This window comes from Pezoporus flaviventris, unplaced genomic scaffold (genome assembly GCF_033815535.1).
Source record: "Pezoporus flaviventris isolate CSIRO_AGI_PZ_B2104156 unplaced genomic scaffold, CSIRO_AGI_Pfla_v1 ptg000001l, whole genome shotgun sequence".
Taxonomy (NCBI): domain Eukaryota; kingdom Metazoa; phylum Chordata; class Aves; order Psittaciformes; family Psittacidae; genus Pezoporus; species Pezoporus flaviventris.
This window is the reverse complement of record NW_026892549.1, coordinates 61,615,535-61,642,578: the sequence shown is the minus strand read 5'-3', so window position 1 is coordinate 61,642,578 and position 27,044 is coordinate 61,615,535. Positions and strand designations below refer to the sequence as shown.

Here is a 27,044-nt window from a genome sequence, read left to right as displayed (position 1 = left end):
TCTGCAGACAGCAGGACTGCAGGTTCTCACAGACCCAGGTGTAAAGCCCCTTCCCACCACCCCATGGTGCAGGCAGAGCCTGTTGAGCACTCATGGCAGCAAATGCATGCAGCTGTGTACAGGAGATAAGACATGCAGAGGGAGGGATGCTCAGAGGTCCACTTCCAATGGAAATAACCTTTACCCAAGCCCAGCATGCTTTTCTCACTTAATTTCTTGTTCTTCCCTTAGTTCTGGCTAGGATCAGAAATAGAAGCTCCAAAATGCCACCAGCAAAGCTGCCCTGGCAGCAGAGCTGAGAAAGCCAAGGCACCAAAACGGTATTGCTGGTTGAAGGTTGAAAACACTTGATATAGGCTTGCTGGCACTCATGATCTCATCTAAGCCAAGGTGAACCTCAGATGGTGTTATCTCCATGATTGCCCAGGACAGCTGTGCTAGCGCCTCATCTCCCAGTCGTCCTCATGGCCTCCCCTGGACTTGCTCCAACAGTTCCATGTCCTTCTTATGTTGAGGACACCAGCACTGTACACAGTGCTGCAAGTGGGGTCACACTATGGCTCAACCCTTCATCCTGCTCCCTGCCCTCCATACATGGCCCTATACAAAGCCTGTGAGGCACAGCCTCCTCACTCAGACCAGCATTGCCATCCAGAAACGATGCCGATAAGCAGTGGATAAAGCGAAGAGGCCCCTATTAAGATGACATTTCCTGGCAAGGTACTATCCTGCTGTCCCTCATTTCTTTGCATTCCTCATCCTTAATTTGTTTTCTATTTGATTGCAGGTTTTTAATATTTATTACTCGTGGCTGCATGTTGGGTTGTGGAATGTCAAACTTGACAAAACTTCAAGCAGAGGGAATGATAAAAAGTCTCTCGAAAATCATATTTGCCCCTTAATAATTTAATTCTGTAGAAAGGGAAATCAAAGCAGCACAAATTGATTGCTGTGAAACAAATTACAATTATTTCCACACATCCAAATAAATCTACTAATTTTAGGCATCTGACTTCAGGCATTAGCTGGAATATGCAAATGCACACGTTGAAATGATGGCCGTGCCTCTAGAGCTGCACATTTATTTCTCTGTTCTTACTAGCTGCTCGATAGTTTCAGACTGCTACCGAGACATGCAGTAAATTAGCTGCTCTTAAGCATTGCCTGTTAACAATATTAAAAATCAAGGCTGTAAAGCCCAGCTGACAGGTTTAGGCATCCAACACGGGCTCATCCTTTCTGGAAATGCAGACTAATGTCTGCTCTTGCTCTCCCCAAATCTGTTCCCAGTGAGGTTATTTTGTCCTAGCAACCATTAACTGAAGCCCTCTGCCCTGCTCTGCCTTTTAGGCAGGGAGCAGCACGCAATGAACTGTCCCTGTTGAGCACAAGTTTTCTACATACATTTCACCCAGTGTACTTGTTCGGCTGTCACACTGCTTCACATAAGAGAAGTCATCTGATATTGTTACTGACACACTAGTCTAGCGTGGCATTTAATATCAGGCTTTATATAACTCACCGGGATGGCAGAGCAATCTCAGGTAATCAAAACAAATGAAGACAGCCTGAATAATGCATCTGTTAAATCTAAATAACATACAGTGGACACCTTTAAAGTGTTTTCCAGGAAAATGTGACTCAGGTGCAATATTGATTGAGAAGATAAAGGCAGGTGGTTTCGATTCCTATACTATGGAAGCAGAGAGGGCTTTGATAATGTAACAATCATCTTTTGTTATTTTGCTGCAGTCCAATACAGCTAGAATCAATTTTTCATTGTATTAGTTTACTGGAAAAGGGAATAATGGCAAGGACAACACAGCTTTAATAGAAAGAATAAGTCATGATTTAATTCAGATGTTGTACTACTGCTACAAGTTGGAAGATAGATTTATATATACAGAAACAGTACAAAGGAGCCTGCATGCTTTCAAATAGAAGTCATGGCTCTGCATTTCTATTTATTGGTGGTTAGGTGGAATGATGCAGCATTATCCTGACAGCAATAAGAAGCCAGAACCTTTTAAAGTGGGGAAAAGACAGCTGTAGGATTATGAGCCATCTTTATCAAACACATAAAGGGCAATAGGAAAAGGGCACATTTAGGTCTTCATTAATATTTGTATGTAAGTAAAAATGACAAGCAGAAATACCCAAAGAAAGGCTGAGTTCCCAGCCAGTGTAATGCTTTTCTGCACAACTGAGAGATTTCTCAAAGATCTCAGGCATTTGTGATACATGGAAAGTACTCAGGATGATAAAATAATGATTTTCTATTTTTTTTCCCTTTTCCCCTGGCAAAATAGATTGCTTCATGACTTCTTGAGTGAAACACAAATCTAAGAGTGATAGTGTTTGGGGCTGGATTAGTCTCCTGGGGTTGCAACCAGTGTATGAAATTTCATAGCTTTTCCAAGGAGTTCAATAGTGCTCTTCTCTGTGGCGAGACGCTGCTGAATGACCCCTGAAACAACACCCCACAGACAGCACTTCACGAGATTAACACCAAACTTTAGCCCAGAAATCTCTGCATGGCATTATTTCTAAGCAGCACTCGTTATGCCAGCCTATGTCTGAATTTCAGCACAGGCTTTGGAGGAAATCAGGATCCAGAGTCCAGCTTTAGAGCTTGTTTCTACTTCTGCAATAGACCTGCTGCTGAAACTCAGCCTCTCCTTTTAATGGCAGATAAAGCAGACGAAAGGGGTAAAATTCTTCCATGGAATTTCAGGCTTTTGTCTAAAAAGAGAACCTAGCCTGGTCCTAACTCCTTGTAAACTGAGCCCACATTCCTCTGAGGAGCAAAGAGAAAATTAAGAGTAAACTAAGAAAAAACAGGGCAAAATTAACCCCTTCCCCATCAGCAGCAGCATCTCAGGTGCATTTCTGAGCCTTTTTAAAGCTATAAAGGAATTAGATTCAGCAAGACCAGCTCAGGACCCAGTTTCAGCCTCCAGAGAGGACACCTGGGATTTTTGGGGTACATGGTCCAGGAAGGAAAATCCCTGTAAAACCAGATCTTGGGGAAGACGGGGTATTCAGGTTAGTACTGATTAAATCACACGAACTCACAAGTCAGATATTTCTTAGTCCTGTCTCAGGTTAGAGGAAGTATCCAACCAGCTCCAATCTAGCAACCATGTGAGTGTGGAGGAAGCCGTGCCCTTCCAAACACTGCTCCGAGCTCCCCCAAAGCTCTTAATTTTCAGGTGAAACTTCACACTGCAATAAGAAGATGGGGTAAAGTCATTAGCAGACCTTTCACACCCTGGTTCTGTGCCACTGAGAACGCTGCCTGTGATCTGAAGCATGGTAGCAGGCACACTTCTGGGCTAAAAAGAATCAAAGATTGACTTCCTTACACATAGACGTATTTCAATTCCCTGGCAAGAAAACAAACCTGAGACAAAGCACACAAAGGACCCCAAGAGCGGCAAGAATGTCACTAGTAGTGCAATGCATTAAAGAAGATCATTGTAACAAATCAAGTTCCCAAGCGTGACTTCCCCTTTCATGCAGAGAATGGGCTGATTTGTTCCCCAAACAATGGAAGATTTCACGGGGGCTCTGGAACAGATTGCTCTGTTTGCTCCATTACTCACAGCTCCGTTTGCCACGTTCAGCAACAAAGGCAAAGGCTAAACTCATTTTATTTGGTGTCCACAATTTAAGACAAAATAATCTAGCTCATAGGAAATGAGGAAATTCTCTGTCAGCATGGACTCGGCTTCGATATGACTCATGACCTGTGCACTATTTTGCACTATGTCGATCCCTCTAGGAATAATTGTGGAAACTTTACTGGATTTCTTCTGCTGCTGGAAGAAAGCCCCACATTTAAGCCATGCTCTCTGACTGTACCCTGATTTAAATTACAGATCTTAGTAGGACACGACCATTACATTTTTGGGGCAGGAGCAGGCCTCTTTTATGACATATATCAGTACAGTGAGAGTTCTGGGTCCTAAGAGAAAAGGAAGGTTTTTGCATGCTTGGCATTTCCTGGCATCCACATCATACCCAGTTCTGATATGTTGTTTGGTTGCTACCAGTTGGCACTAGTGGACTATCACCTAAACATATAAAAGCAAATGAAGCTTACTGTATGTAACCCGTTCGATACTATCAGCATCTCACACAAATCCTTTCTGATTCACAGCTTTAGGAAACCTTCCAAGAATCAGCAAATGGCTTGGAGCTGTCTGAAAATGGAAAGGAAATATCTCCAAAGGCTAGTATACACGGATCACACAGGGCTCCATGTTCAACTTCATCCCACTATGGAACTACCAGCCACTCCACTATGGAATTACCAGCCATTCAGCATGAGCACACAGCTGCTGCTCTGCAAGAAGAGACCACATCATTCCACTCCATGCAGCTACAAAGGGATTTCTTCTCACAATACTGTTCCTGGGGTGAAATTTCAGGCTCCCAAAGACCAGCTCCCTCTGCGTCGTTTCAATAGCAGTACAGGAAGAGAGACCACAGGAAGATCAACCCTGAGACATTGCCAGTTGCCCTTTCCCCAAATGGTTTTAGTGAAATTTTGTGCCTAGGAAATACTATAGATACAAGAAGATCATTCTTCAACCTGCATACGGGCATAGAAAAATGGGATGTTCACTTTGATCAGAATAATAAGACTTTCAGAGACCAGTTCTGAGGCTCTTAATCATATTGAGTATAGTATAATTCTAGGAAAAATCCCATGGTAACCCATATTTTTATTAAGAAGAATATTTTCATTCTTAATACATCAGATTTTACTTTTATCTGACGTGCTCAGAGATTATAACATAGTGTTTGCATATGAAAGAGTAAGAAAGGAGTGAGTTACAGTCTACAGAGGAAGGATTGAGGATGGAGGGGTGTTTGCATTGGTAAATAGTATTAGAAGTAATTGTTTCTAAAAGCATTCAGGTGCATCTTGTTTTGCTTCCATGTAACTAAAAAGGAAGCAACTGATTTGCAACCTGGGATTTGAAATAGCTGATAAAAAGCCAGAAATGTTTTGATGAAGCACTTGTTCAGCAGCTGCGATATCACGCAGTACCTGTTGGGCAAGTGCCAGGCTATCTGCTTAATATCTGGAGATTGACAACTGTTAGGCATGTGATGAATGGCAGGTTGGGAATGTACACACAGTACCGGGACTACCGACAGGCCTAGGGAAGATATCGTCAGAAACTTAAAGTGCAGGTCTGAAGTGAAGACTGTGATCAGTCTGCTGTGTTACTCATCTGTTATGTTGAGGTTTCTCTGCAAAGAAAAGGTCCTGAAGGCATCCCGACAAGTGCCCTCTGATAGCTTTGTCTTTGACAAATTCTGGACAAAGTTCCTCCTGAGCTATGCAGAAAAACCCGAAGCATCCAAACCTCCTAAGAATCCCATATCCCAGGCATCCTTTTCTTTCGCCTGTGCATCCTAGCCATAATTCCCTCCTCAGCGACCCAGAATGTTTGTGTTCTGCACAAGGATGGGAGTAATAAACCCCAGCACACAAATAAAACAAGAACTCCCACCACACACACATACACAAAACTCTCTCCCTCCTTCACTTACTCTGTGTGCAGGGTCCAGAAAGCCAACCTGGACCATGTCCACCAGCTTTTGTCTGAGCCCCACAGGCTCCTGTGGAGCCAGCCTGTGCTGCTGCCCTCCTTTCCCAACACTCTGAACAGACAGGCCCCTTCTCTGCATTCCACGTTTCCCTCCCCAGCAGCAACACAGCTCTTGCAGAGGGCACTGTGACATTACGAACCAATAGCACTTATTGCTCTGTGAACACCCCCGGTGCCACTCTAAGTGCCATTTCGGGGAGACCTGGTCTCCCTGGCACACAGTGAGCAGAGGCAGCTCCTTCCATAGGTACCTGCTCTAAATTGCCTTGTGGAAGAGCTTGTACCTCTTCACTGACTCTACAGGGAGCCTATGGAGACTAAGCTCCTATTTTAGGCTTCAATGCAGTCCTTGCATGATGTATAGTTGGGCTATCTCAGAGCATAACACCAAGGTGTCAGTCATCAGCACTTTGAGACATCTATATGTTCATATGCACATGTGCATATACACACATGCAAAGCAGCCAGGGTGAAAAATGGACTCCATAGGACTAAAGTCTCAGCACCTCCGGATTTCTCTTCTGGAGAACACCAGCACTATTTCATGAGTAGCAGCAGCCCAGGGAAAGCCGCTTGACTCCACTGGTATTAACTCCTGCTTTGCTTCCCTAATCTTTTTGTTTTCAGTATTGTCAAATAACAGACATGCAGAGAGGGATGGAGAATTCCAGCCTAAAAGCCCGTTTCCTCTGTTAGAGCAAGTGTTATCCCTGAGGTCAAGGATTGTCTGAATCAATAACACACCAATCTCAGTAGCCCCATTTAAATGGTGAGTCAGTTCACATAATCCAACCACATGTCAGATGAAAAAGAATGGTTTAGCAAACACTTTGCAGTCATCTGCTTTTTAGAACTTCAGAGTAGTAAATTACTGGATATCAGTCTATTGCTGCAACTATATATCTTTACACAATAGCAATTTTTCTTAGAGTTTTCTCCTGCTCAGCTGCTTATCAAGTATTTTTATATACCCCGTATTTATTTTCAAATACCATTTGAAAGTGTTCACTGGAGTTTTGCCATCTACAGAAGTTTTAAGGGACTAAGTCCAACCAGACTTCACAAGAGCATTTCTCAGGCAATGAAAGCTGAGACAAAGAATTTGGTTGCCTAATAATTCAGATCGAAAACCAACTTGCCTCCAGCCCAGTTCTAATTTAGGAGCAGCCTTTGCCTCCCAAGCCAACTGCATTCAACTGGGCTGCTTTAACCACATATGCCTCTGTCAGGAGTTTTAATACATACATTGGTTAAATGAACCAAAGCTCATATATTGCCCTGTTTTCTATCAGAGTGAAAATAACCTTCCTGCATAGCTTCTCCTCCTCAGCACCAAAAATAGCCAGATCCCACTGGCTGCTGGGGCAGAAGAAGGGGTAGGATGCCCAGCAACACCCTATAGCAAGTCCTGGGGACAATCAGGAGGGGAACCTGCACTGGAGAGGTTCCCCTAAACACATCCTGCCCCCTAAAACAGGACGCACCCAGGCACCCCCCATCAGGCACAAACCTGCATGGCCACAGCTCCCCCTTCTCTACAGCAGCTCCGGAACACGGCCATACTTTACCCAAAGCAAGAGGTCACTTGAAGTTACAATGCCTCTCAAGCAAGGAGCATGTTAAAATGGGGTGGGAAAGGAAATCTTAATTGAGAGATTTGGTAGGCAGACCTTTTTGTCTACAGAAAAGGCCAAAATACCTAGCGGCTAGAAGTCTTCTACCCCCAAAAAGGCACCAGAAATGTCTAAAGCAGCACAAAAACATCTCTGGTACTGTGAAAAAAGGAATCATTTAAAGCTATTTTCTAACTTTCTTGTTCAGGTTTTCTTTGAGAATGCACAAGAATGCCACTGCCAATACTTCCTTTATTTATGTGTGGCCCACACAAAGGCAGGAGAGCAATCAGTGAACAGAATGACAACAGCAAACCCTTTCTCTTGCCCATTGTAACTACATGTGGTATGTGTATAATGATTTGCTCTGGGATCACTCTGAGAAACACGTGTGAATTTGAATCACATCACTGATGTTCTAGTACAGAAAACACCACTTTCACCCCAGAGCAGCTCTGAATCAGTCCTTATGAGCCCAAACACGGTTAAGATTTGGCCTTCAGCAGCCAGCATGCTGTAACTGCATCACCAAGACACAATGGACGGTAAACCAAGCATTCCTGTGCTCAGGGCTGTGAGCAAACAGCTGAGCAGGGGTTGAACTCTATCATATGGCACATTTCTTGCCAGGGGATGCTTTTGGTAGGTACCACATACCTGACAGCATGTTTTTACTTACTTTGTGTGGAAGAGAAAAACCAGAACCCTTCTTAGAACTGAAGAATTTCGGCCAGCTACAACAGAGGGGCTTTAAAGAAAGGAAAAAGCAAAATCAGTGCTGACTGTCAAAATATTGCCAGAGAAAAGAGCAGCGCTGTGATGCCCATCCTACAGCACCAGACATCAGAAGTGCTGGTTTCTGACAGGGATTTTTAGCAGTTCCATGTGAAAGTTAAACTAATACTGCTTTTATTTTAAATGTCTGGTTTTACACGAGCACGAAACCTCCAGGGAAACAGTCAGTGCATAAGTTACTGTTTCCGTGTCGAAACTTGCCAGCAATGGAATCTATTCTGACACCCTGTCTTAAGCAGATGGATACCATAACTGACATTAAATACAATGCATGGTCCTACTAACATTGAGTGAAACCTGACACAAGCATCAAAGTTGTGCAGGTGATGCAAAATTTACTAGGAGCATTGTCTTTAGTGTAGCTAGTGAGCATGTGTTGCACTTGCACCACAGCCAGGTCATTGTGGCCCTGATTTCCTGCTCATTTGCAAACATCTGTAAATCCTGGAGATTAGGAGCTGCTTGGTAAAGCTCTGCTCTTACCTCTCAATTGGCTGCTGTGGAAACAGCGATTACAAGTTAAATTTCATCGTGCTTAAAAATAATCCTCTTTTTTTTTCCCTCTGGTTTAAGGTTACCAGACTTAAAAGAAGGCAGCAGACAATTAGGAAGGAAGGGAAGTAAAGCTGCAGGCTGGGACAATGCTCCTCCTTCACAGACAGTGCCCCTTGGCTCCACCAGCATCTTTACAGTGGTAAAGTCACAGCTGAACCTCAGAAGTGTTCCATAGGTCGGGTCTTTACATCCATAATGGCCAGAAATCCTCAATATTGCAGTGGGTTTCTGGAAGAAGTAATGTCTCAATCACATTCCTGCTATGGAAGCGAGAAGAGCAAGGCCACTCAAAGGAGTACTTACAGCTTGCTCCAGGGACAGAGCTGATCTGCTCTAAGCCTCAGTCAGGCTGAGGTTTGATTTTGCACCAACTTTGGCTTTCAAATGCATCTAATTAAAACAAACCAGTTCTCTCCCTTATCCCAGTTACAGACATCAAAACTGAAATGAGGACACTGGTTTTGGATAGGAGTAGACTGAGGAGGCTCATGGTATGGCCTGAAATCTTGCCATTTAATTCTCCTCTTTTCTTTCCTAAAGAAGAAACCCAAACTTGCAAATATACTCAAAGACCCAGACCATTTCCCACTGTAATTTATACTTGCATTTGGGTGAGTGTATATATGTTTATGCCTTTGTTAAAATTATTTAGGAATTGGAGAACGGGAAGTTTCTTGTACTCAGTCGGATCATTAATGGTGATTTTTAAGAGCATTCAGATGAAATTGTCCCATTGAAGCTTTATCTTTCCTGTCTGGTTCTTTAAAATGTGCATTACAATCCTAGGTTACTGATATCTGAGGAGCAGAACACAGGCAGCCTTTGAGCTGGTCTCAAAGAGCAAAACAAGATTTAAGAACAAAAAATCTCACTTAAGGAGAGAATCATTACAGCTCTTGAGAAATACAAGTGGTGGTAAGATTGCTATCTCATATTTAAGCCAAATTACAAGCCCTGCTCTTCCTTAACACCCTGGCAACTAAACTAAAGACTACCATTATCAGTGGGAACCTGAGCAGAAAGAGTGAGTGCCTAGACCAAGGTAACAAGTGCAGGGGAGGAATGCAGCCTCATGACTATATTGTGTGCTAGATTGCAAGCCACCTATTTAGAGCTATATTCTTTCCTCTCAGCTAAAGCCATCTGTGTACAATGTAGAATTAGAGCATCCTTAATGGCTGGGCCACTGCTGTCTTATGGCATGAGAACATTTTTGCTTCCTTTTCTTGTTCCTAAGGCATGTTAAAACACTACAGACTCACAAACTCTAAAACAAAACTAGGAAGTTGTCAGTCTCTACAAACAACTTAGCTTTTTGTTTTTACTAGATTCTGCCCCCTATTAATGAGCCCTGTGAAGGAAAGAAAGCGCATTAAAACTCACAACCCCCTCTTCTGAACTCCACATGGTATAGATTATTTAACAAAGTCTTGCTGCTTTATCAATAGTAAGAATCATTTTGGATAACAATACAGGGAGAGCATAAAATTATCTTGCTTTACACACTGTGTACCAGGGTGTCCAGTTGCTTCTCTGAAGCGACCCACATCACTTGATCTCCACATCACTGAGACAAAGCTGTCAATCCGATGCTTGCATACCTGGGCATCATTGGTTGGTGACTCTTGTCCAGCCAGACAAAACAGAGGAGAGCTCATTTCACATGTGAGCTTCATGGTCTGCAAGAAGGAAAAGTCAAAGCGTAGCAGGCAAAAACTCTTTGCCATTCAGTTCTAATTTCCCTCATCAATTATTAAAACCTCCCTTATGCATTTCCATCTTTGATAGTCTTGTGGGTATGAAGTGTAAGTCAATGGATAAGCTAATTGCAATAAGCAGAAGTGGTATTTAATGCACTGGACACTTTCAACAGCAAAGTAGTTCTAATTAGTGTTTCTAACTGATGTGACAGCAGTTTACAGAGCGCCAAAACAGTTCCTCATTTGTCAAGTGGGTCCAAAGCTTATGGCAGCTTTCTGATCATCTCCCTTGCCGCAGGACCTGAAAGCACCTTCAAAAAGCTTTCTCTCATTGATCTTTAGTCAGATGCTGACTGAAAGGCACACAGCTTTGCCAGAAAGAAGACAGATAGATGCTGCAACAGCATGAAAATGTCACTCGCTTAATGAAAAAGGGTATCTGTTCATAACCCTTCTGTATGCATGCATATGCAGACGCATGCAAGCCCAGCCGCTGAGAGGCAGTGAACAGAAGCAGTTTTATTAAGCACTGAATGTGTGTGTATTGTCTGCATAAACTCATCACATCAGATCATACGACATCCTTATACATGCATAAATATGACATCATACAAACTAGAACTGCAATGGAGACTTTAAGAGGTGCATTAAGCTCTTCCCTCTAGATTTCTCATTGAATATGAGGCATCGACGAACTACACCATTAGTTTCAAAATGTCAGAATTTACTTTCCTTGCTATGATTTTTCTTCTGCTCTATCGATAGTTCAGCCATCCCGCTGTTCTCCGAGGGCTGAGCGAGTAAATGATGGCATGTCAGATAAAGAGCAATATTTGCTGAATACAGTGTCAAGAAAGTTCAGAGCAGTTTTCCCTTTGTTACACTTGTTTTATGGCCATCACTAAATAATTAAATATTGTGGTTAGTTATGGGATGAACTATGACATTTTCCTATGCAGCTCAGATAACATTCAAAAAGAGCCCTAAAAGCATTCATGAGAGGGAAGGGAGGAAGGAAGGACTTCTGGAAAGTGTTTGTAAATTCATTGCCAAGTGGGTCTGTTAAAAGGTACTCTTTACTGAAGCACATGCATCAGATACCAGGAGCAGTGCTGATATGGTACAACCAGAACTATTTTGATGATACCATATGTGAACCATAAACTCACTTGGCTGCTGGAGATCCACCTGTGATGGGTGCTCCAGAAATTTCCCTACGCCTGAAAAGGAGAAGAGCAAAGAAGTTGAACAAACGAGCAGAGTGGTACTTGCACTGCTGGGCTGCCCATCTCCCTTGCGTCCAACACCAGATGGCTCTGGCCATGTATCTTGGCTCCTGGGGTTGTTCTGGAAGCCAAATACCTGGTGCAAAGCAGTGTCCTTGCCCTGCTGTCTCCTCACCATCACTCCTCTGCTGTGGTTCTTGGGAACAGTGCTGGAAAGCCAGCAGATCCTTCAGAAGTGCTGAGTGAAGCCTCCACTGGTCCATTAAGGGAGATTTAGGGCTACTGTTGGCTCCCTGCCTTAGCTTAAGTCAGCCTTGAGGGATACACTGCCCCCCTGTCCAGCCTACATGCTTTCTTCAAATGAAAGCTGAATTGAAAATGTATTATTCGCACCAGAGAAGGGTTAAGCCAGTAAGAAAAATTAAACAACAGAAAGAACAACCCTGAAACTAGATACTGAAACTGAGGCAAAAAGAAAAACCAACCAAACCCCTTTTTCATTCAGCACAGCAGCAAGGGCTTCAGTTTCTCAGACTCCAAAGGTTTGGTGCAGTCAGGAGCTACTTGACTGATGTCAACTCTCCTTTCTCTCCCAAGGCTAATTCCCAGCCTAAAAAAAACCCCACAGGGTGAAGATGGCTTTCTTGTTGATAACTGCTAGAGGCTTGAGTTTCCATTGCTTACTATGAACCACAGCTCTGGGACATGGCCATACTTCATCCAAAGCAAGAGGTCACTTGAAGTTTTAATGCCCCTTAAGCAAGGAGCATGTTAAAATGAGGTGGGGAAGGAAACCTTAATTGAGACATTTGGTAGATAGACCTCTTTGTCTACAGAAAAGGCCAAAATACCTAGTGGCTAGAAGTGTCCCCAAAAGACACCAAAAATGTCTAAAGCAGCACAATATCATGAAAAAGAAATCATTTAAAGCTATTTTCTAGCTTTCTGGTTCAGGTTTTCTTTGAGAATGCACAAGAATGCCACTGCCAATACTTCCTTTATTTATGTGTGGCTCTCACAAAGGCAGGAGAGCAGTCAGTGAACAGAATGACAACAGCAAACCCTTTCTCTTGCCCATTGTAACTACATGTGGTATGTGTATAATTATTTGCTCTGGGATCACTTTGAAAAATACATGTGAATTTGAATATATGTGTGAAGCAAGCGTGACACCAAAGGACACCCAGCTGAGAATAAGGCTCTCTGTCCAAAGAGGTAACCATTCCCTCCCTCTGAAGCCTATCCCTGTAAATATTCCATAGGTTGTAAATATACATCTGCAGTAAGAGCCATTTCAGATCAATCATGGAGGCTGAGACAGATAATTCGCTTGCAGGAGACTACGGCTCAAAGTGCGATGTCACTTAGTGCAGCACAGGCAATTAGGAGTATGGAAGGGACCGGGTCAGAACACAAGTCAGAAATAATAGAGAGTATGCACTAATTGGAGAAGCTTTTTATTTTATTAGTGCTTCCATGTCACATTAGTCAAAAGGCTCAGGCACTTAGAGAGTGGCAGTGCCTGCCCAGCACAGAGCCATGCACGGCTTCACATCTCACTACCTTTGTTTTCTTCTCCCTGTGCTTTCTGGACTCAGGACCCTGGCTCTCATGTCGTCGTTGTTAGCGTCCAGCCTGGTTGCCTTTCAGAGTTTACCTAGTTAATGAATGAGAAAAGGTTATTTGGCTAAAGCACCATCTGGAAGTCATTATTAAGCCAAATCTTAGTGACTGAACCCTGTTGGCTTTGCAGCTTGGCTTCACTGCAGCACGAGGGAGGCAACTGCATCCTTAAGCCTGCCCTGCTGCCAGATGTACCCATCCCACTCCCGAGTCTCTGCACACTCCATGCTAAGAGGTGGAATCAGCATCACTTTAATGAACAACACCCCAAAAACCAAGCTATTGCTCTGAGCCAAGTGAGCATGGAAGGACTGTCACCTCCAACACAGCACAGGACCCTCATGGAGGCAGAAGAGCTGGTGGGGCAGTGTGGTTAACCAAGCAAAGACTTGCGCTTGCCATGGGTTGCTCTAATGGAAGGTATTTGCGTGCTGGCTTTCAGGCTAGGCAGTGGAGGCTCAGTGATTCTTCCTCCCTTTGAAACTCCCATGCTCATTTGCTCCATGCAATCCAGAATGCAGGGCAGCTTTGTTTAGATTTAAAAAAACTGCCAGAAAACTCACTTTCGTAATGGAAGTGTGCTGTCAGCTTCTTCTGATGTTTATGGCTTTGAATAGCACAGAGTGTGCGTGATGGAGCAGGAGAGCCTGGTTCACAGACTCCCCTGCTCTTGCTTCTCATTTCCTAAAGAGCTTTGTAACACACAGGACAGAAGCAGCCAAAGCACCATGATTTTACCATAGTTTAGGATGCTGTGTTGGAGAGTGCCATGTCATGGGGATCAGTCACAGAAAGCCTGCTATATTGCACTTACTGTACTTTAAAACATGTTATTACCCTGTTTAGGTCTCAGACCTCCATAACAGTTGTCATCTTCCAAGCCCTTGTCTTAATTATTGCTCTTGTATTCTAGAAATTGTCCTTTTGTCATTTGATCCACTTATTGACTTTCTACTCTGATCCCATTTTGTGTTGTCCTGATGAGCCTCCCTATCCTTTTATCAACTAATGCCCTACACTTTCACACTAATTTCTTACTAAACAATAGCTCTCCAGTTTCTTTGTAGCTCTAGATCTGTTATGAATATTAATAGCTTCTCCCAAGCTCTATTATTTGTGGGAGAGAGTGCCGGTGTTTGATCTGTGGCTTTTTCTTGAATATGCTACTATCTCTGCAGTTGGGGTTTGGGTGCCTTTTATGTTTTCCTGTGAGATTCCTTTCTTCCGTTCCATCCCTTCCCTTTTATTGCAGAGCTAGAAGCTGTGTAGGACCTTTAAGCATTTTTCTTTATTAAGCAAGCCTTCTCATACTGGCAAAGTCTATGGTGATTTCTGCCCTCATTGTGGACTATTTCTGTACATTCCCTAAGGGCACCAAGCCATTCAGGTGGTAGTGTGTAATTTGTTTTGTACTTTGGAATTCCTGCCATGCCTATATGTATTTAGACCACAGGCAAACCAATAAAGTTGTCATAGAAACAAAGCATTTCATGAATAAATCAATCCATAACAAACTTGCAAACTTCGAAGAGCCCACTGTGCTTTAATAACACATCTATTATATATATACACACTAATCACGTTTGTAATGAACAATACACGTAAGTTACACATCCTTTTGGGTTGTCCTGTTGGGTATCTTAACAAAGATATTTAAGACTTTCCCGCATGTTGTGCATGTCTCCACAGTGCGGAAGGATGGAATTGGATGCTTGCATGATAATGTAACAGCAGGAATTTTCCTCTTTCTGTTTTGATGTGCGAGGTAGAGCTTCACTAAACTCTGAATGCCTTGATTTTTTACAATCCAGTGAGGACTGAAAGTAGCAGTGCAGTAATTCTTTTCCTAGTCACAGACAACTTAATAGGACTTCATCCACTCTTCATGTAATTAGAAAAAAGCCCAGTCAATGGGAGCCTGATAAAAGCAGATAATATTGCTGAGAGCTGATAATACAAGCAAAAGTTCTGAGGCTGAGAAAATCCTACCATCTTTTATTCCAGTTAAGTCTTACCGATATACATGCATCTGAGGTGCAAATGTGCTAGAACTGGTCATTATCCAGCCTGGATCTTTCGCCACTTTGCACATCATGCTTTCACCAGCACTTGGGCGAAATGGGTGCAAAATACCACCTATCAACATAGTTCTCTGCTTGCTTGGGAGGGAATGGCCAGGCCAAAGAGAATGGAGATGTCTCAGTTTAACAGTCCCCTGACTCCAAATGGATATTCATGCAGTAAGGTACTATTTGCTGCAAGTTGAACTCTTTGCTACCAATGCAAAGCCAAAGGAGAGCTCTTCAAGGGTGAGAAACTTGCCTACGAAAGGTGACAGAAAAGAGTACATGCTTCAGGATGCAGAGGGAATAAAAGAAATAACACTTATTATTAAAGAATGGTTATCTTGGTATCTTACTGCTGATAGATACATATGATATGCCCTCATTACAAAGGCAGCCTTATGGGGCCTATCACTAAGGGGGGCCAGAGGTCATAGCAGGTACCCTCCAGAGCAACATACATCAGTGTCTGCAGAGGAAAGGGCAAGCTGAGGTGTCTGTTACAAGGGAACTGTCTGCCTGCTCCATACAACAGCACCAGAGGAAGCAGATAGGAGCAACCAGATTAGTCTTCAGCATCTATCCCAGAAAACGTGTGCCTGAGTAATAAATTCATAGTGTAAATGGGTAGCAATACGTCAGAGCACATGAATCTGCCAGGTGCGAGATAAAAAGTCTCATTCTGCTGATCCCAGTAATTAAAAAGTAGGTTAGAGTTTAATATCCCTCCGTAACCCATTAATGTAATGTAAACTTGGTTACAAATACCATGAACTATTTATACATTGCACTTCAAGGAGACAGGCTGAAACAGCAAGGAAAACCCAAACAAATTGGAATGATGTGCTTTATAACCACAAGTTCAAAATTGTCTCTTTCCTTTGCAAGCCACTGAAGTGTGTTTTCTGGTGTCTCCAGGATAGCCATTAAGTGCCTGGCAGTTTTTAAAATTCCAAGTATTTCTTTCATTGTATTCTGGGATACGTACAGGGAGACAGAATCACAGACAAAGCAAGAATTGTAAGAACTCTGCTGCACATTGAGGCAGCCTGTTTCCCTGCAGAATTCTTCCCTATTCATTATGGGAAGGTTACAGTAAAGACCTTGCCTCAGACATATGCTGCAGGTTGGGGGATTTCTTTCAGTGAAGACAGAAGCTCTCAGTCAGTCAGTGCTGTCCAGGAACATGCTATAGGGAGCACAACTCGAAAGCAGAAATAATCTGCTTTCCAATTCACAGAGCCTTCTTTTAACTCCATATTTTCCAGCTATGTCATTTCCATAGAACAATACATTACGCAGTAATTAGGTTCATTTATGGAATCAAATCAAGGCTGTCTACATTTCTGCTGGGTAATGTTCTTCACAAACAATCCTCTCTCCTGGCTCCTCTGATTATTTTATGATTCCTCTTGCTTCTTGTCAGTACAGATTAAAGGTAACACATACTGCTGGGAACAAACATAATTTTCCAGCAGTAGCATTTTGTTTTCCTTAATAATTAACAAGTGCTGCTGACTAACCTTCCAGTCTAAAATGCGCACCTTATCGAAAGGGAGCGGACGCAGGTTTGAACAGCTCACTTGGGATATCAAAATAAGAAGTGTGATTAAAGCATTAAAGATTTAGAAGTTGACATTAAGGGATGAAAGGTGGAATTACTGTAAATATAAAACTGCTCAGCATTAAATGGGGTGTGTTGCACTTGAAACAGTCTTTCAAAGCGCTAACATTTCAGCATTAATTATTAATAGAAACTGACAGCTCGTTTTTAATTTGAGCCTAATGACAAGGTTCTGTAAGAGATAAATACAACGCGCTGGCTCAGAGGGGTTGTGGAGCTTTTGAAAGACTCTATGGGTTGTCTAGGCCTTAATCTGCAAATTACTTGTCAAATAACAGGCTGTCCTCAGAAGGAAAAGCACCCCTGGTGAGCATCAGCCTCCCTCTGCAGGGTGGCACTGACAGCACTCATGCCCTCCGCCATGGACCCAGACGTGGAGAAGGTCCAAGGGTGCACCACTGGCCCCTCCTCATGGAATCACAGAATCCCAGGTTGAAGGGACCTCAAAGATCAACTCTTCCAACCTTTCCAGGCAAAACACGACCTACATGAGACACCCCAACACCCTGTCCAGCTGAATCTAAACAGTGTCCAGTGCTGGGGAATCTACAGCTTCCCGACGGATACCATTCTAATGGCTGATTGCTCTCATTGTGAAACATTCTCCTCCTGTATCCAGTCATCACCTCCCCAGGAGTAACTCAGCTCCTTTCTGCCAGACAAGAGCTTTGGGAAGCATGGGTCTAAGTCTTTTGAGTGCTTTTCTCATCAGACTACAAATATCATGCCACCAAACACTAATCACTTGACATCTTTAGTACAACCACCCATCTCCTTTTCCTATTTGCCATCATGGAGTTATGCCAGTTATAACACCTCGGTTGCCTTCACTCAGGGGTTAAGTCACTGCCATCAGGGATGCCATGAGGACATACACCCAAAAAAAAAGGACAGGACCCCAGGGTCAGGCTGGGTAGAAGCCGTTGTTGCTGCATTTCCTCCATTGCTCAGAATAAACTTTTCAAGTGTCAATGACCAGTAAAAATGCCATTATTTTATTTCTACTTTTGAAACTTTTATAACTATAAGCAGTGCAAAAAAATACAATTTAGATATGAAATACAATACAGTCAATCATAGTTACATCACAGAATCCCAGACTAGTTTGGGTTAGAAAGGACCTTAAAGCTCATCCAGTTCCAACCCCCTGCCACAGGCAGGGACACCTCACACTAGAGCAGGTTGCTCCAAGCCCCTGTGTCCAACCTGGCCTTGAACACTGCCAGGGATGGGGCAGCCACAGCTTCTTTGGGCACCCTGTGCCAGCGCCTCAGAACCCTCACAGGGAAGAGCTTCTGCCTTAGATCTAACCTGAACTTCCCCTGTTTCAGTGTGAACCCATCACCCCTTGTCCTATTGCTACAGTCCCTGATGAAGAGTCCCTCTCCAGCATCCTTGTAGCCCCCTTCAGACACTGGAAGCTGTTATAGAGGGAAAGGCATATTAAATATACTTTTTGTTAATAGGAATCTTTGTGGTAACACCTCAGATGCTCCTTTGGGACATTAGAAATCTGCTAGGAGTGTGAAGCTCTAAATAAACAGGCAGAATGAGGGTCAAGCTTAGCTCATTAGCTTTGGCAGGTGTAAAGGCTCATGAGTGACAGTGTACTTTCCTTCCAGCCACGCAAACAAATTGCAGCAAGGAGTCTAAGTGAAGATATATGGCTACTGCATTCCTATAGGGGAGGTGAGAAATGGGGAAGATGGCAAGAAATTGGACAAGGCAAGGAGTGGGGAAAATAAAATGAAAAAAAAAACAACCCCACATTTTAGGATACAGTTGAGAAAAATGTTCAGAAGTAAGAAAACAGAAGGAACACACTGATGGTTTTATCTGCTCTTACTGACACATCCAGTATTCCTTAGGGGCTGGAAAGAAATGAGGCAGCTTGGAAGCTGGGCTTTCACTGTGCTCAACCCTGTCACACAATACAACAGGAATTAACTCATGTCTATGAAAAAGCAATATTTGGCAAAGGAGGGCACTGAGGCTGCAAGGCTGTCAAATTAAAGGACATTTAGAGAAGAAAAGCACTTGTATACTGGTTAATTCAACCATCAGCGTAAAGGAAGAGTAAGTAAGGGTAATAGGGAAGCAAGAGAAATCATTGCTTGAAAATACAATATGATTGCATTGGGAAGCCTACTGATGTGAATCTTCTGGGGCTTGGCTTTCCTCTTTCCTTAGTGCTTTTGTTCTGCATCAAAGGAACTCGCACTAGAAGTGGCATGGAAGGAGTACTAAAGTTATAAGATGGCTTTTTGGAAAAACATTTAAGTAAAATACTCAGAACATCACTTCTGGTGCTCCCTTGGAGTTAGTATTTACTCAATTCCCTTTCAGCACTTGCAGCTCCTCTTCCTCAATAGCTTATAGGAAACATGATGAAATCAGGTGCTTTCCCCATTACTACCAAACAATCTAATCCTGCCTGCCCAAGTACAGTGTCTCTGAAGTAATTAAAACCATCACTTAGCTAGAATATTTGGTTCTGTTGAAGTGCCTCAGAGTATGTGCCTATGCGTGATCTCACCCAACAGCTACAAACCTGTACTCTGGCAAGTGGAAAAGCTAAGCTAAGAAAACCTTTACAGTTTATATACAGAACGAAATTGCTAAATTCACCTAAATGAAGCATTTAAAGCAATTTGCTCTCCTAGATATTACTCAGGACTACTTGCCATTTAGGTGGTGTTCGAGAAGTGTGAAACATGCCTAATGAAACACAGCTATGAGAAAGTCAAAGCTTTTTTCTACAAGTCATTCTTTCATGAAAAATGAGGCGTTTTCTGGTTAAAAAATGTTGCCAGTGTGTGTATTCCTAAAGCATATTAAGAAATGTACAATCAGGAGCAGCATGCTGTTCTACCTTCTGCTCCTTTCCTTGAGAAAGCTACTGTCACAAATAGAAATGGGATCTGAAAAGACTCAGAGAGTGAGTGTTTTTCCAGGAAAAAGACTTCTTCCCCATTGGAAGATGTGATTCCAGGGATGACAAGGCAGTTTACAACTTCAAGCATGTCTTCCGAGTCTTATAAAAGGCAGGAACAACAGCTTCAAATGCCCAGCCCTCAAGTATTCAATCCTTTAGTAACTTTGCCTCTTAACTCCTTAATGCCTGCTTTTAGAAGCTAATTTTAATACATATATGTCACTTGCAATATGAGGATTCACATATGGGCTGGATAGTTGTTCTGACAGCCTCATCCCATTTCAGCTTTGAGAGCCTTCCGGGTTCCCCCATTATATTTTGCCCATATGTCCACCACAAACTAAAGTGCAGGTTTCCTGCATCCCAACACAAAGGCACCTCTCCTACATAACAGGAACACACATGTCCTATGATGTGTTTGGAGGCTGCTCATACTACAGCATGTGCCAGAATATTCACTTGCTACAAGATGAGAGTTAATATGTATTTTGGCCACGGAACAGATGAATATGAGGAAAAGGGCTGTAATATACTACCTACACATACCTCTTGGAGACTACACAGCCTGATCCTGCAGAAAGCGCAGACATCCCAGCTTTATGACATTTTAAATAACGGCAGCAAATGTTGATTTTGCACATACCTTATACATCAGAGCCCTGCAGCATCCTCTTGAGGGCTTTTAAACTAGCAATGCATATCATAAGTGATCTGCCTTGCATGCAGACTAGAAAACATTCCACTTCTCAGCTTCCTAACCTCCCAACCACCTAAAATGAACTTCTGTAAGACAATAGCGTGGCTTTGAGCAGATAGAAATGGCACACTTTGTCTCAGCAAGTGCAACAAACCTTTGCTGGCAGAGACTTGAACTCCCTCCTGACTTCTCCACTACACAGGAGAGCCGACCACCACCAGCTCTCATGTATACATACAGGATAATGCTCACACTAGGGTTTAGAAGACAGCAGCACCTCTAAGCTCATAGGCAAAAATGTTGTTATCTAACAATACATTCATACATAAAACAAAGCGGAAGGGTAGTTCTGGAAACACAAAGCATTGTGCTTGGGTTTCTCATTTCAGTGACATTCTCTCTTGAATGTGGTATGAAACTGCAGTGCGTTTCCATGAGAGGCAAAATAACCTCATTAGCTATCTCCTTGCTTACATTACACAGTCCCCACTCACGGACAGACCTTCTGCCAGCACAGGCCCAAGCTGCATCCCTTGATATTACTGGAGCTTTTCTGATGTGCTGCAGATGCGGATTTCGCTCCTGCAGCTGTGGTGTACATGAGAGCCCTTTTCAGTACACGATGCTTTACGGAGGCAGCATTAATGCAGACACAACTCCCTGCTCTTTGAAAGGCAGACACATCTCTTAGCAGACATCTCTTATAATCTGACTCCAAAAATTCATACACCTGAAGGGACCCAAGTGGAATGGCAACAGGAGCCTTTATTATTATTATTTCATCTTGTCAAGATTAGATGAGAAGGTGTGCAGTTCTTTAGTGCAACACAAAGGCTGTAGTAGTGGGAGTTTAGGAGGCTCTGCCAAGCAAGGAGAATGCAAACTGCATGTTTGAAGCACTTGGCAGTAGGCTATGCAAGTCTCTAGAAAGCGGTGAGACATAGGGAGGGAGGAGGAGATGAAACCAAGGCATCACAAAACAAGCCTGAGCCTTGCAGACAGGCAGGGAGCGGCACAGGATAGGCAAGCTCGAGTCCCAGCCTGTGGCCTTAGAGGACAAGGGGACATCAATGTGGAGATGTCTGGGAGACAGCTGAAGATTTGGGATGGAGTAAAGAATAAATTGAGTTAGGAGTTGTCAAACAGGAGCAGCAGGTTAAATCACACAAGAGGAGCTGGGGTAGGGAAAGAAATGGTCCTGTAAACCACAAGAATCGGTAAAATAGACTTTAAAAGGGAAGATGCCTCTTATAGCCTTGTTGACTAATAAAAATTGAATGGGACAATGAAAACCAAGATGGAGCAAAGCAAACACAAATCACTGCATAAATAGGAAGTTCTAGTACATGTCTTCTTGTAGGTCAAAGACTTGGCTCCTGTAAACTGGCACAGCTCCACTGAAAGCCAAGGATACCCTTCCCATCACTGACCCAGCCTCAGATGCAGCTTCAGATTTCTCTAGGCTTCTTGTGCACTGCTCCCCAGTGCTTTAACTCCATCATATCACACTTATATGCAGGCATATAAGCCTAACAACATGGTCTTATCACTAACTTTAAGAAGCACCCATAAATTGTGTTTGAGGTAGGTGGTAGAAGGGGGAGAAAAAGACTCATATTGACTTTTATCCATTACTGAGAGACGCTCCCATAAAGAAAAAGCTAAGGAGGCTTAATTGTGTAATTGTTCAACACAGTGATTTACTGTGCAATATGGTAAAGCTTATCGTGTAACTTCATTGTGAAACTCCCTGATTTACTGTGAACACAGCAGAGCTTATCATGATGTAACTGTGCTGAGGGAGACTTGGCACCAGCTTGGGGTAGGGTTTCACAGACCATTAATGATGACTGACAGGTTCATTTCAAATGACTTATAAAGGAGTTCATTGTACAAAACCATCATGCTGTCTGGGTGATATTCAGATGTTTTAACTTCAGCGCTGTATAAACAATCCTTACCACCAGGAAATTACAAAACAAGCACATATATTATGAGGCTGGATTGGTTTACATTTCTCTTGTGGTTTATGTAGTATTGTTAAAGTCAGCCTTCACATTTTCATGCTCTATAGATGAAAAATGGAAGCATTTCCCTCTCCCTTCAGATTGGGCCGGGTGAGATATGCACAACCCTCCAACCCAATTATGGAATGTTAAATGCTCTCAGCTTTGGTAAAATATTTTCAAACTCATAAATCTGCATTTTTGAAGGCTGGGAAACGTGTCTGTAAAGTACAAAGTGGGTGTCTGACAAGTCAGATAAAGCCCAACATAAAACCACATAAACACCACTCAGTAACTGTTCACCTGGTTCCCTTTCGCTTGGCTGGGCTTGGCAGTGTTGTACATTAAACTTAAATATGATAAACCCCTGCTCTCCATGCAAGTTCATGCTTGAGGGGGTCCTACAAATGGAATTGGGGTCAGGAAGTGACTGCTCCAGGTGAGAGGGGAAATGCCATCAGATGTGGGTGGCTCTGAGCCAGTGCCGTGCTGGGACTACAAAGAAATAAAAACACACTGTCTTTTTAGAGAAAATACTGGAAAAGAATGGATGAAACCACCACTGGAATTCCATGGACAACATATGGAATGTTAAATGCAAACCTGAAGAAAACATCCAGCAGCTACCACCAGGTCAAGTTCACTGTCAGATTTTGCCATCAACACAGGGAGGGAAGACTGAATGCTTGCAGTCTGCAGTGGCCAAGAGCTATTCTAAATACTCTCTACTTTGTAAACAGTGACGTGAGCTTTACGCAAGACCAGTTCATCTCGCTTGGCCGCACTATAAACTGTGGGTTATTCTACGGTGGAAGAGCTCATGCATCAATCTTGCCAGCACAAGTAAAAGAAAGATCAGAAAACACCTCATGCCCAATTTACTTCCAACAGCCCAGCACACATCACTGTACAGCACAGCCATTGCATCTTTACCTGTTGTTCAGACAGGTGGATTTTCTTCCCTTATTCTGGAAAAAATGACCAGTTGTAGGTCACCAGATGCTCTCAGTGCACACCGCACTGCTAAGGATGCCCATCTCTGAGACCCTGTGTATGAGGGCAGGCTGTCTTTCACACTGTTGAGGAGCTCAGAGCAGCCTCACAGGGAGCAAGGTGCAACCCAGAGTCTTTTCATGCTGCCATAGCCATGACCATCCCTATTCAGTCAGGTCTAAACTTGGTCAGTGGGCATGGGCTGTAAAAGGTGCAGCTGGAAATAGCACATTTTGTGCATCTCCAACAACTCTGTGCTTCTGTGGAAGCTCTCAACCGAAGGGGGGCCCATAAATACCTGCTGATCAGGCAGCGTGATGAGAGGCAATGGAAGCTCACGCCATGCCCTAAAACCATGGCAAAGAGTTGGCTTGGTTTAGAAGGAAGCTAAATTCACTACTAAGGTGTTTTCAGGTCACATTATGCTTGCCACAGGCACAAGAGGAGTCTTAGAGCAATTTATTTCTTAAGAAAACCCTCAGTTTCTGTTGTTATTGTCATAGAAAAAAAAGCCCAAACCCCACAACATTAAGCCTTGCACTGTCTCAAGCCCAGATCAGTGAGCCAGCATAGGCACAGAACTGCCCAGACTTCCTTTCTGCAAGGAATCAGTGATTTACTTATCTTTACAGTGGAAACCAGCAGGATTTCTAACTCCTGCGACTACCTTTCAACACTGTATAAGGCCGAGTACCCACTAGAAAGGGGAGTAAAGGACACGCTTCAGATTAAGCACATGACAAAGTGTTCCAAGAAATCCGAGCCAAGGAAGCGTTCAGCAATGTCTGCTGCAGGTGCTTCCACAGCATCATTTGCCCTCCAGCCTCCTCATCTGCTAATATGATTCACTGCTATTTTACCACTGCACTGGCTGACCTATTACAAACATATCTGGACATACAGCTGTACCCTGGGATGTACAGCTAACTCTGCTCCGTCAGATTGATTTAGGGAACAGGAATATGCTTATCTGAGAAGGTAAAAATCACAAGGCAGGAAAGGAACAGCTGGCAAGTCTTAAAGACAAAGGGGAGGCTCTCCTCAGACACTTTTCCTGTATAATTTATGCTGTAGACATTTCCCTCTGTCTAATTGCCCCATTTCAATCTAATGTCAGTTAATCAATGACTTCTGCATCTCATGGAGGTGAACTCTGGATGCGGAATAAACGCATAAATTTGGTCTGCCTTTTTGCAGGCTCTGCTCACAGAGCTTCAGCTTTTGCATTCGCTTTCTGGAGTTGTGATTTCTTCTCTTTTGACTCATCCCCAGCAAACACCCACACTCTCCCTCTTGAGTAACAGTGTTTTTGTATTTTTAAATCATGATTACACTCCTGTAAAATGTAGGTTTTTCAAGCGCCTCGCCAATGCCTTTTACTATTATTGTTTTATTGCCCTGCTATTTTTGCTTCAAAGGTCTGCTTCTCAAGGTGGCAAGATCCCAGATGTATCAGGAAACAAACACTGTGACTTTCTACCTTGATTCCAAAGGCTTGTTTTCCTGCCTTTGTTTCCCTCACTCAGTACATTCAAGAGGACTTCCAAAATGAGAATGTGTTATCTTCAACTGCTTGCAAGGACCCACAGGTTCGGGGTTTTAATCTTTAAAGCAGATGGAAGCAAACATGTAGAGATTATGCCCATTAACCCCATATGTAAATGGTCTGAGCTGGCAAGTGCTCCAGGTTACAACTTTGTCGGATAAGGCCCATGCTCTTCTACTACCTTCGCAGTAACACTACTTTTAGACACATCCCAATTCACTTGTAGATACCCTGAAGGACACACTGCACCTATCCCAGACGGGCAGACACTCGCTTCTCCCTCAAACTCACTCTATCTGGAAAAAATGGTATTTTTCCATAGTTCCTGAGAAATCAAAACTTTCTGGGGAAATCTGACGGAGTCGAACAGTCTGAGCGTGGTAAGTAGTGCTACAGGCTTCTCAAGAGCTGGGTATTTACTGAGGGGAATTTTAACCTGCTCCATTCTGCTACAGATCACCATAGCTCTTCTTTTGGAACCCTCCATGGGATTTGGATCAACTCATTCATTGCCTAACACACAGCTCTGAAGCGAGCAAACTGAAGCAAACCCTCCAGCTTCTTTTCAGTGCTCAACCACCACCACCCCATCTCTTTTACCATGGCCATGGACATCAGGGGACTCATGGTTTGATTTATGAAACTCCTGAACAATGACTTGGGTTTGCACACGGAGCAGGTAGACATGAGATCAATCAGGTGAGCAAGGAGATGGGCCCCAATGACCACAAACACCCCTTGGCCACAGAGGAGACCAATTGAGAGCAAGAGCTCAACAGCAGCTTTGCATCAGCTCAAGCTTCCCTGGAGGAACTGCAGTTCCTGTACCCATGTTTCTGGGGCTCAAGACAAGTGTAGAAAGCTAGCCCATGCTCGCGTGAGCTGACATGGGCAGAACAATTGCTCTGGGACATTAAATGTAGCTGCTTGTTTATTCTCTTAAAAAATTCCATTCTTCTAATATAAAACAGGGGGTACAGACATGGTCCAGGGGAGGCTCCTCCAGGTTAAGTAAACTTCATTAACAGATTTATTTACCTTGACTAATCCATGTCTTCTTCCAGCAGGGCAGGGAGGCAGGAGCTGAGGCCAGAGCCAGTCCCACAATAGCTGATGAGGACAGCAGAGCACCTTCAACCACAGGCTCCTATTAGACAAGCTCAAGGGGCTGACACAACTCCAAGGCCAATGTGGTGGTGACCCCATAGGTCAGGATCAGACACATTCCAGAGGCTGTCACCAAGCCAGGAGGTCCATGCACAGACCAGAGGGCAAATGAGCAGGGTGAGGGACAAGAAGCAAGAGACCAATCCCTCTCAGTGTTGCTCAGAATGAAAGTGGGCCATGCCTGAGCTTAAATAGTGTTCCTGGCCCACAGGTGGGCTGGGAGGCCCCAGATGAGGCTTCTCAGAGCCATTAACAACAATCAGAGCCTCAGGACACCTGAGTTATGGTTTCATTTCATTTCTATCCACATGCACAGTGTGTTTTCACACGTTTCGTTTCTATCCACATTTAAGTGAGTATTTCAACTGCATTATACCACGCACCTAAAAAGACAATAAACCAACACAATTATGAAAAGCCGCCAAAACAAACCCAGGGTACCCCAGTGAAATTATTGAGAGAGACCCCTATTAAAAATACCAGCTGTGATATGGAGCCTTAGTTGGGATATGAAGTTTTATTCACTGTTTCCTAGTCAAACCCAGCATTCTGCACAGGGAGCTACAACAGTGCTCGATCAAAACCTCCCCTTGTTTACTACAACAGACTATTGTGCTCTGTCATGTTGTTACTGGTACAGAAAATACTTAATATCAGTTTTGTAGTTGCAAATTACAGCTCTGATTTTTTTCCATGTGCTTTATCCAATACACATCGAACTGTTACATTCATTGTTCCAAAATAGGTGGAATTTGCCATAAATCAAGATCAAGATCCCACTGATGTAAAACTGCCTTTTTCTTCAGCATCAACAGAATAGGGCTACCTTGGGCTATTTTTTTTCCCATTGCCAAAAGAAAGAATCAGCCCAATG

General features: G+C 43.3%; 1 long non-coding RNA gene across 1 annotated transcript; it reads right to left on the bottom strand.

The window, feature by feature from the left end:
• Positions 1-1,757: 1,757 nt before the first annotated feature.
• LOC133268966 (uncharacterized) lies at positions 1,758-26,307 on the bottom strand. The gene is made up of 3 exons (XR_009743257.1): positions 26,042-26,307; positions 7,920-7,988; positions 1,758-3,225 (listed from the first exon to the last, which is right to left on the bottom strand). It is a non-coding gene; the product is annotated as an uncharacterized LOC133268966 (long non-coding RNA).
• Between the last annotated feature and the right edge of the window lie 737 nt (positions 26,308-27,044).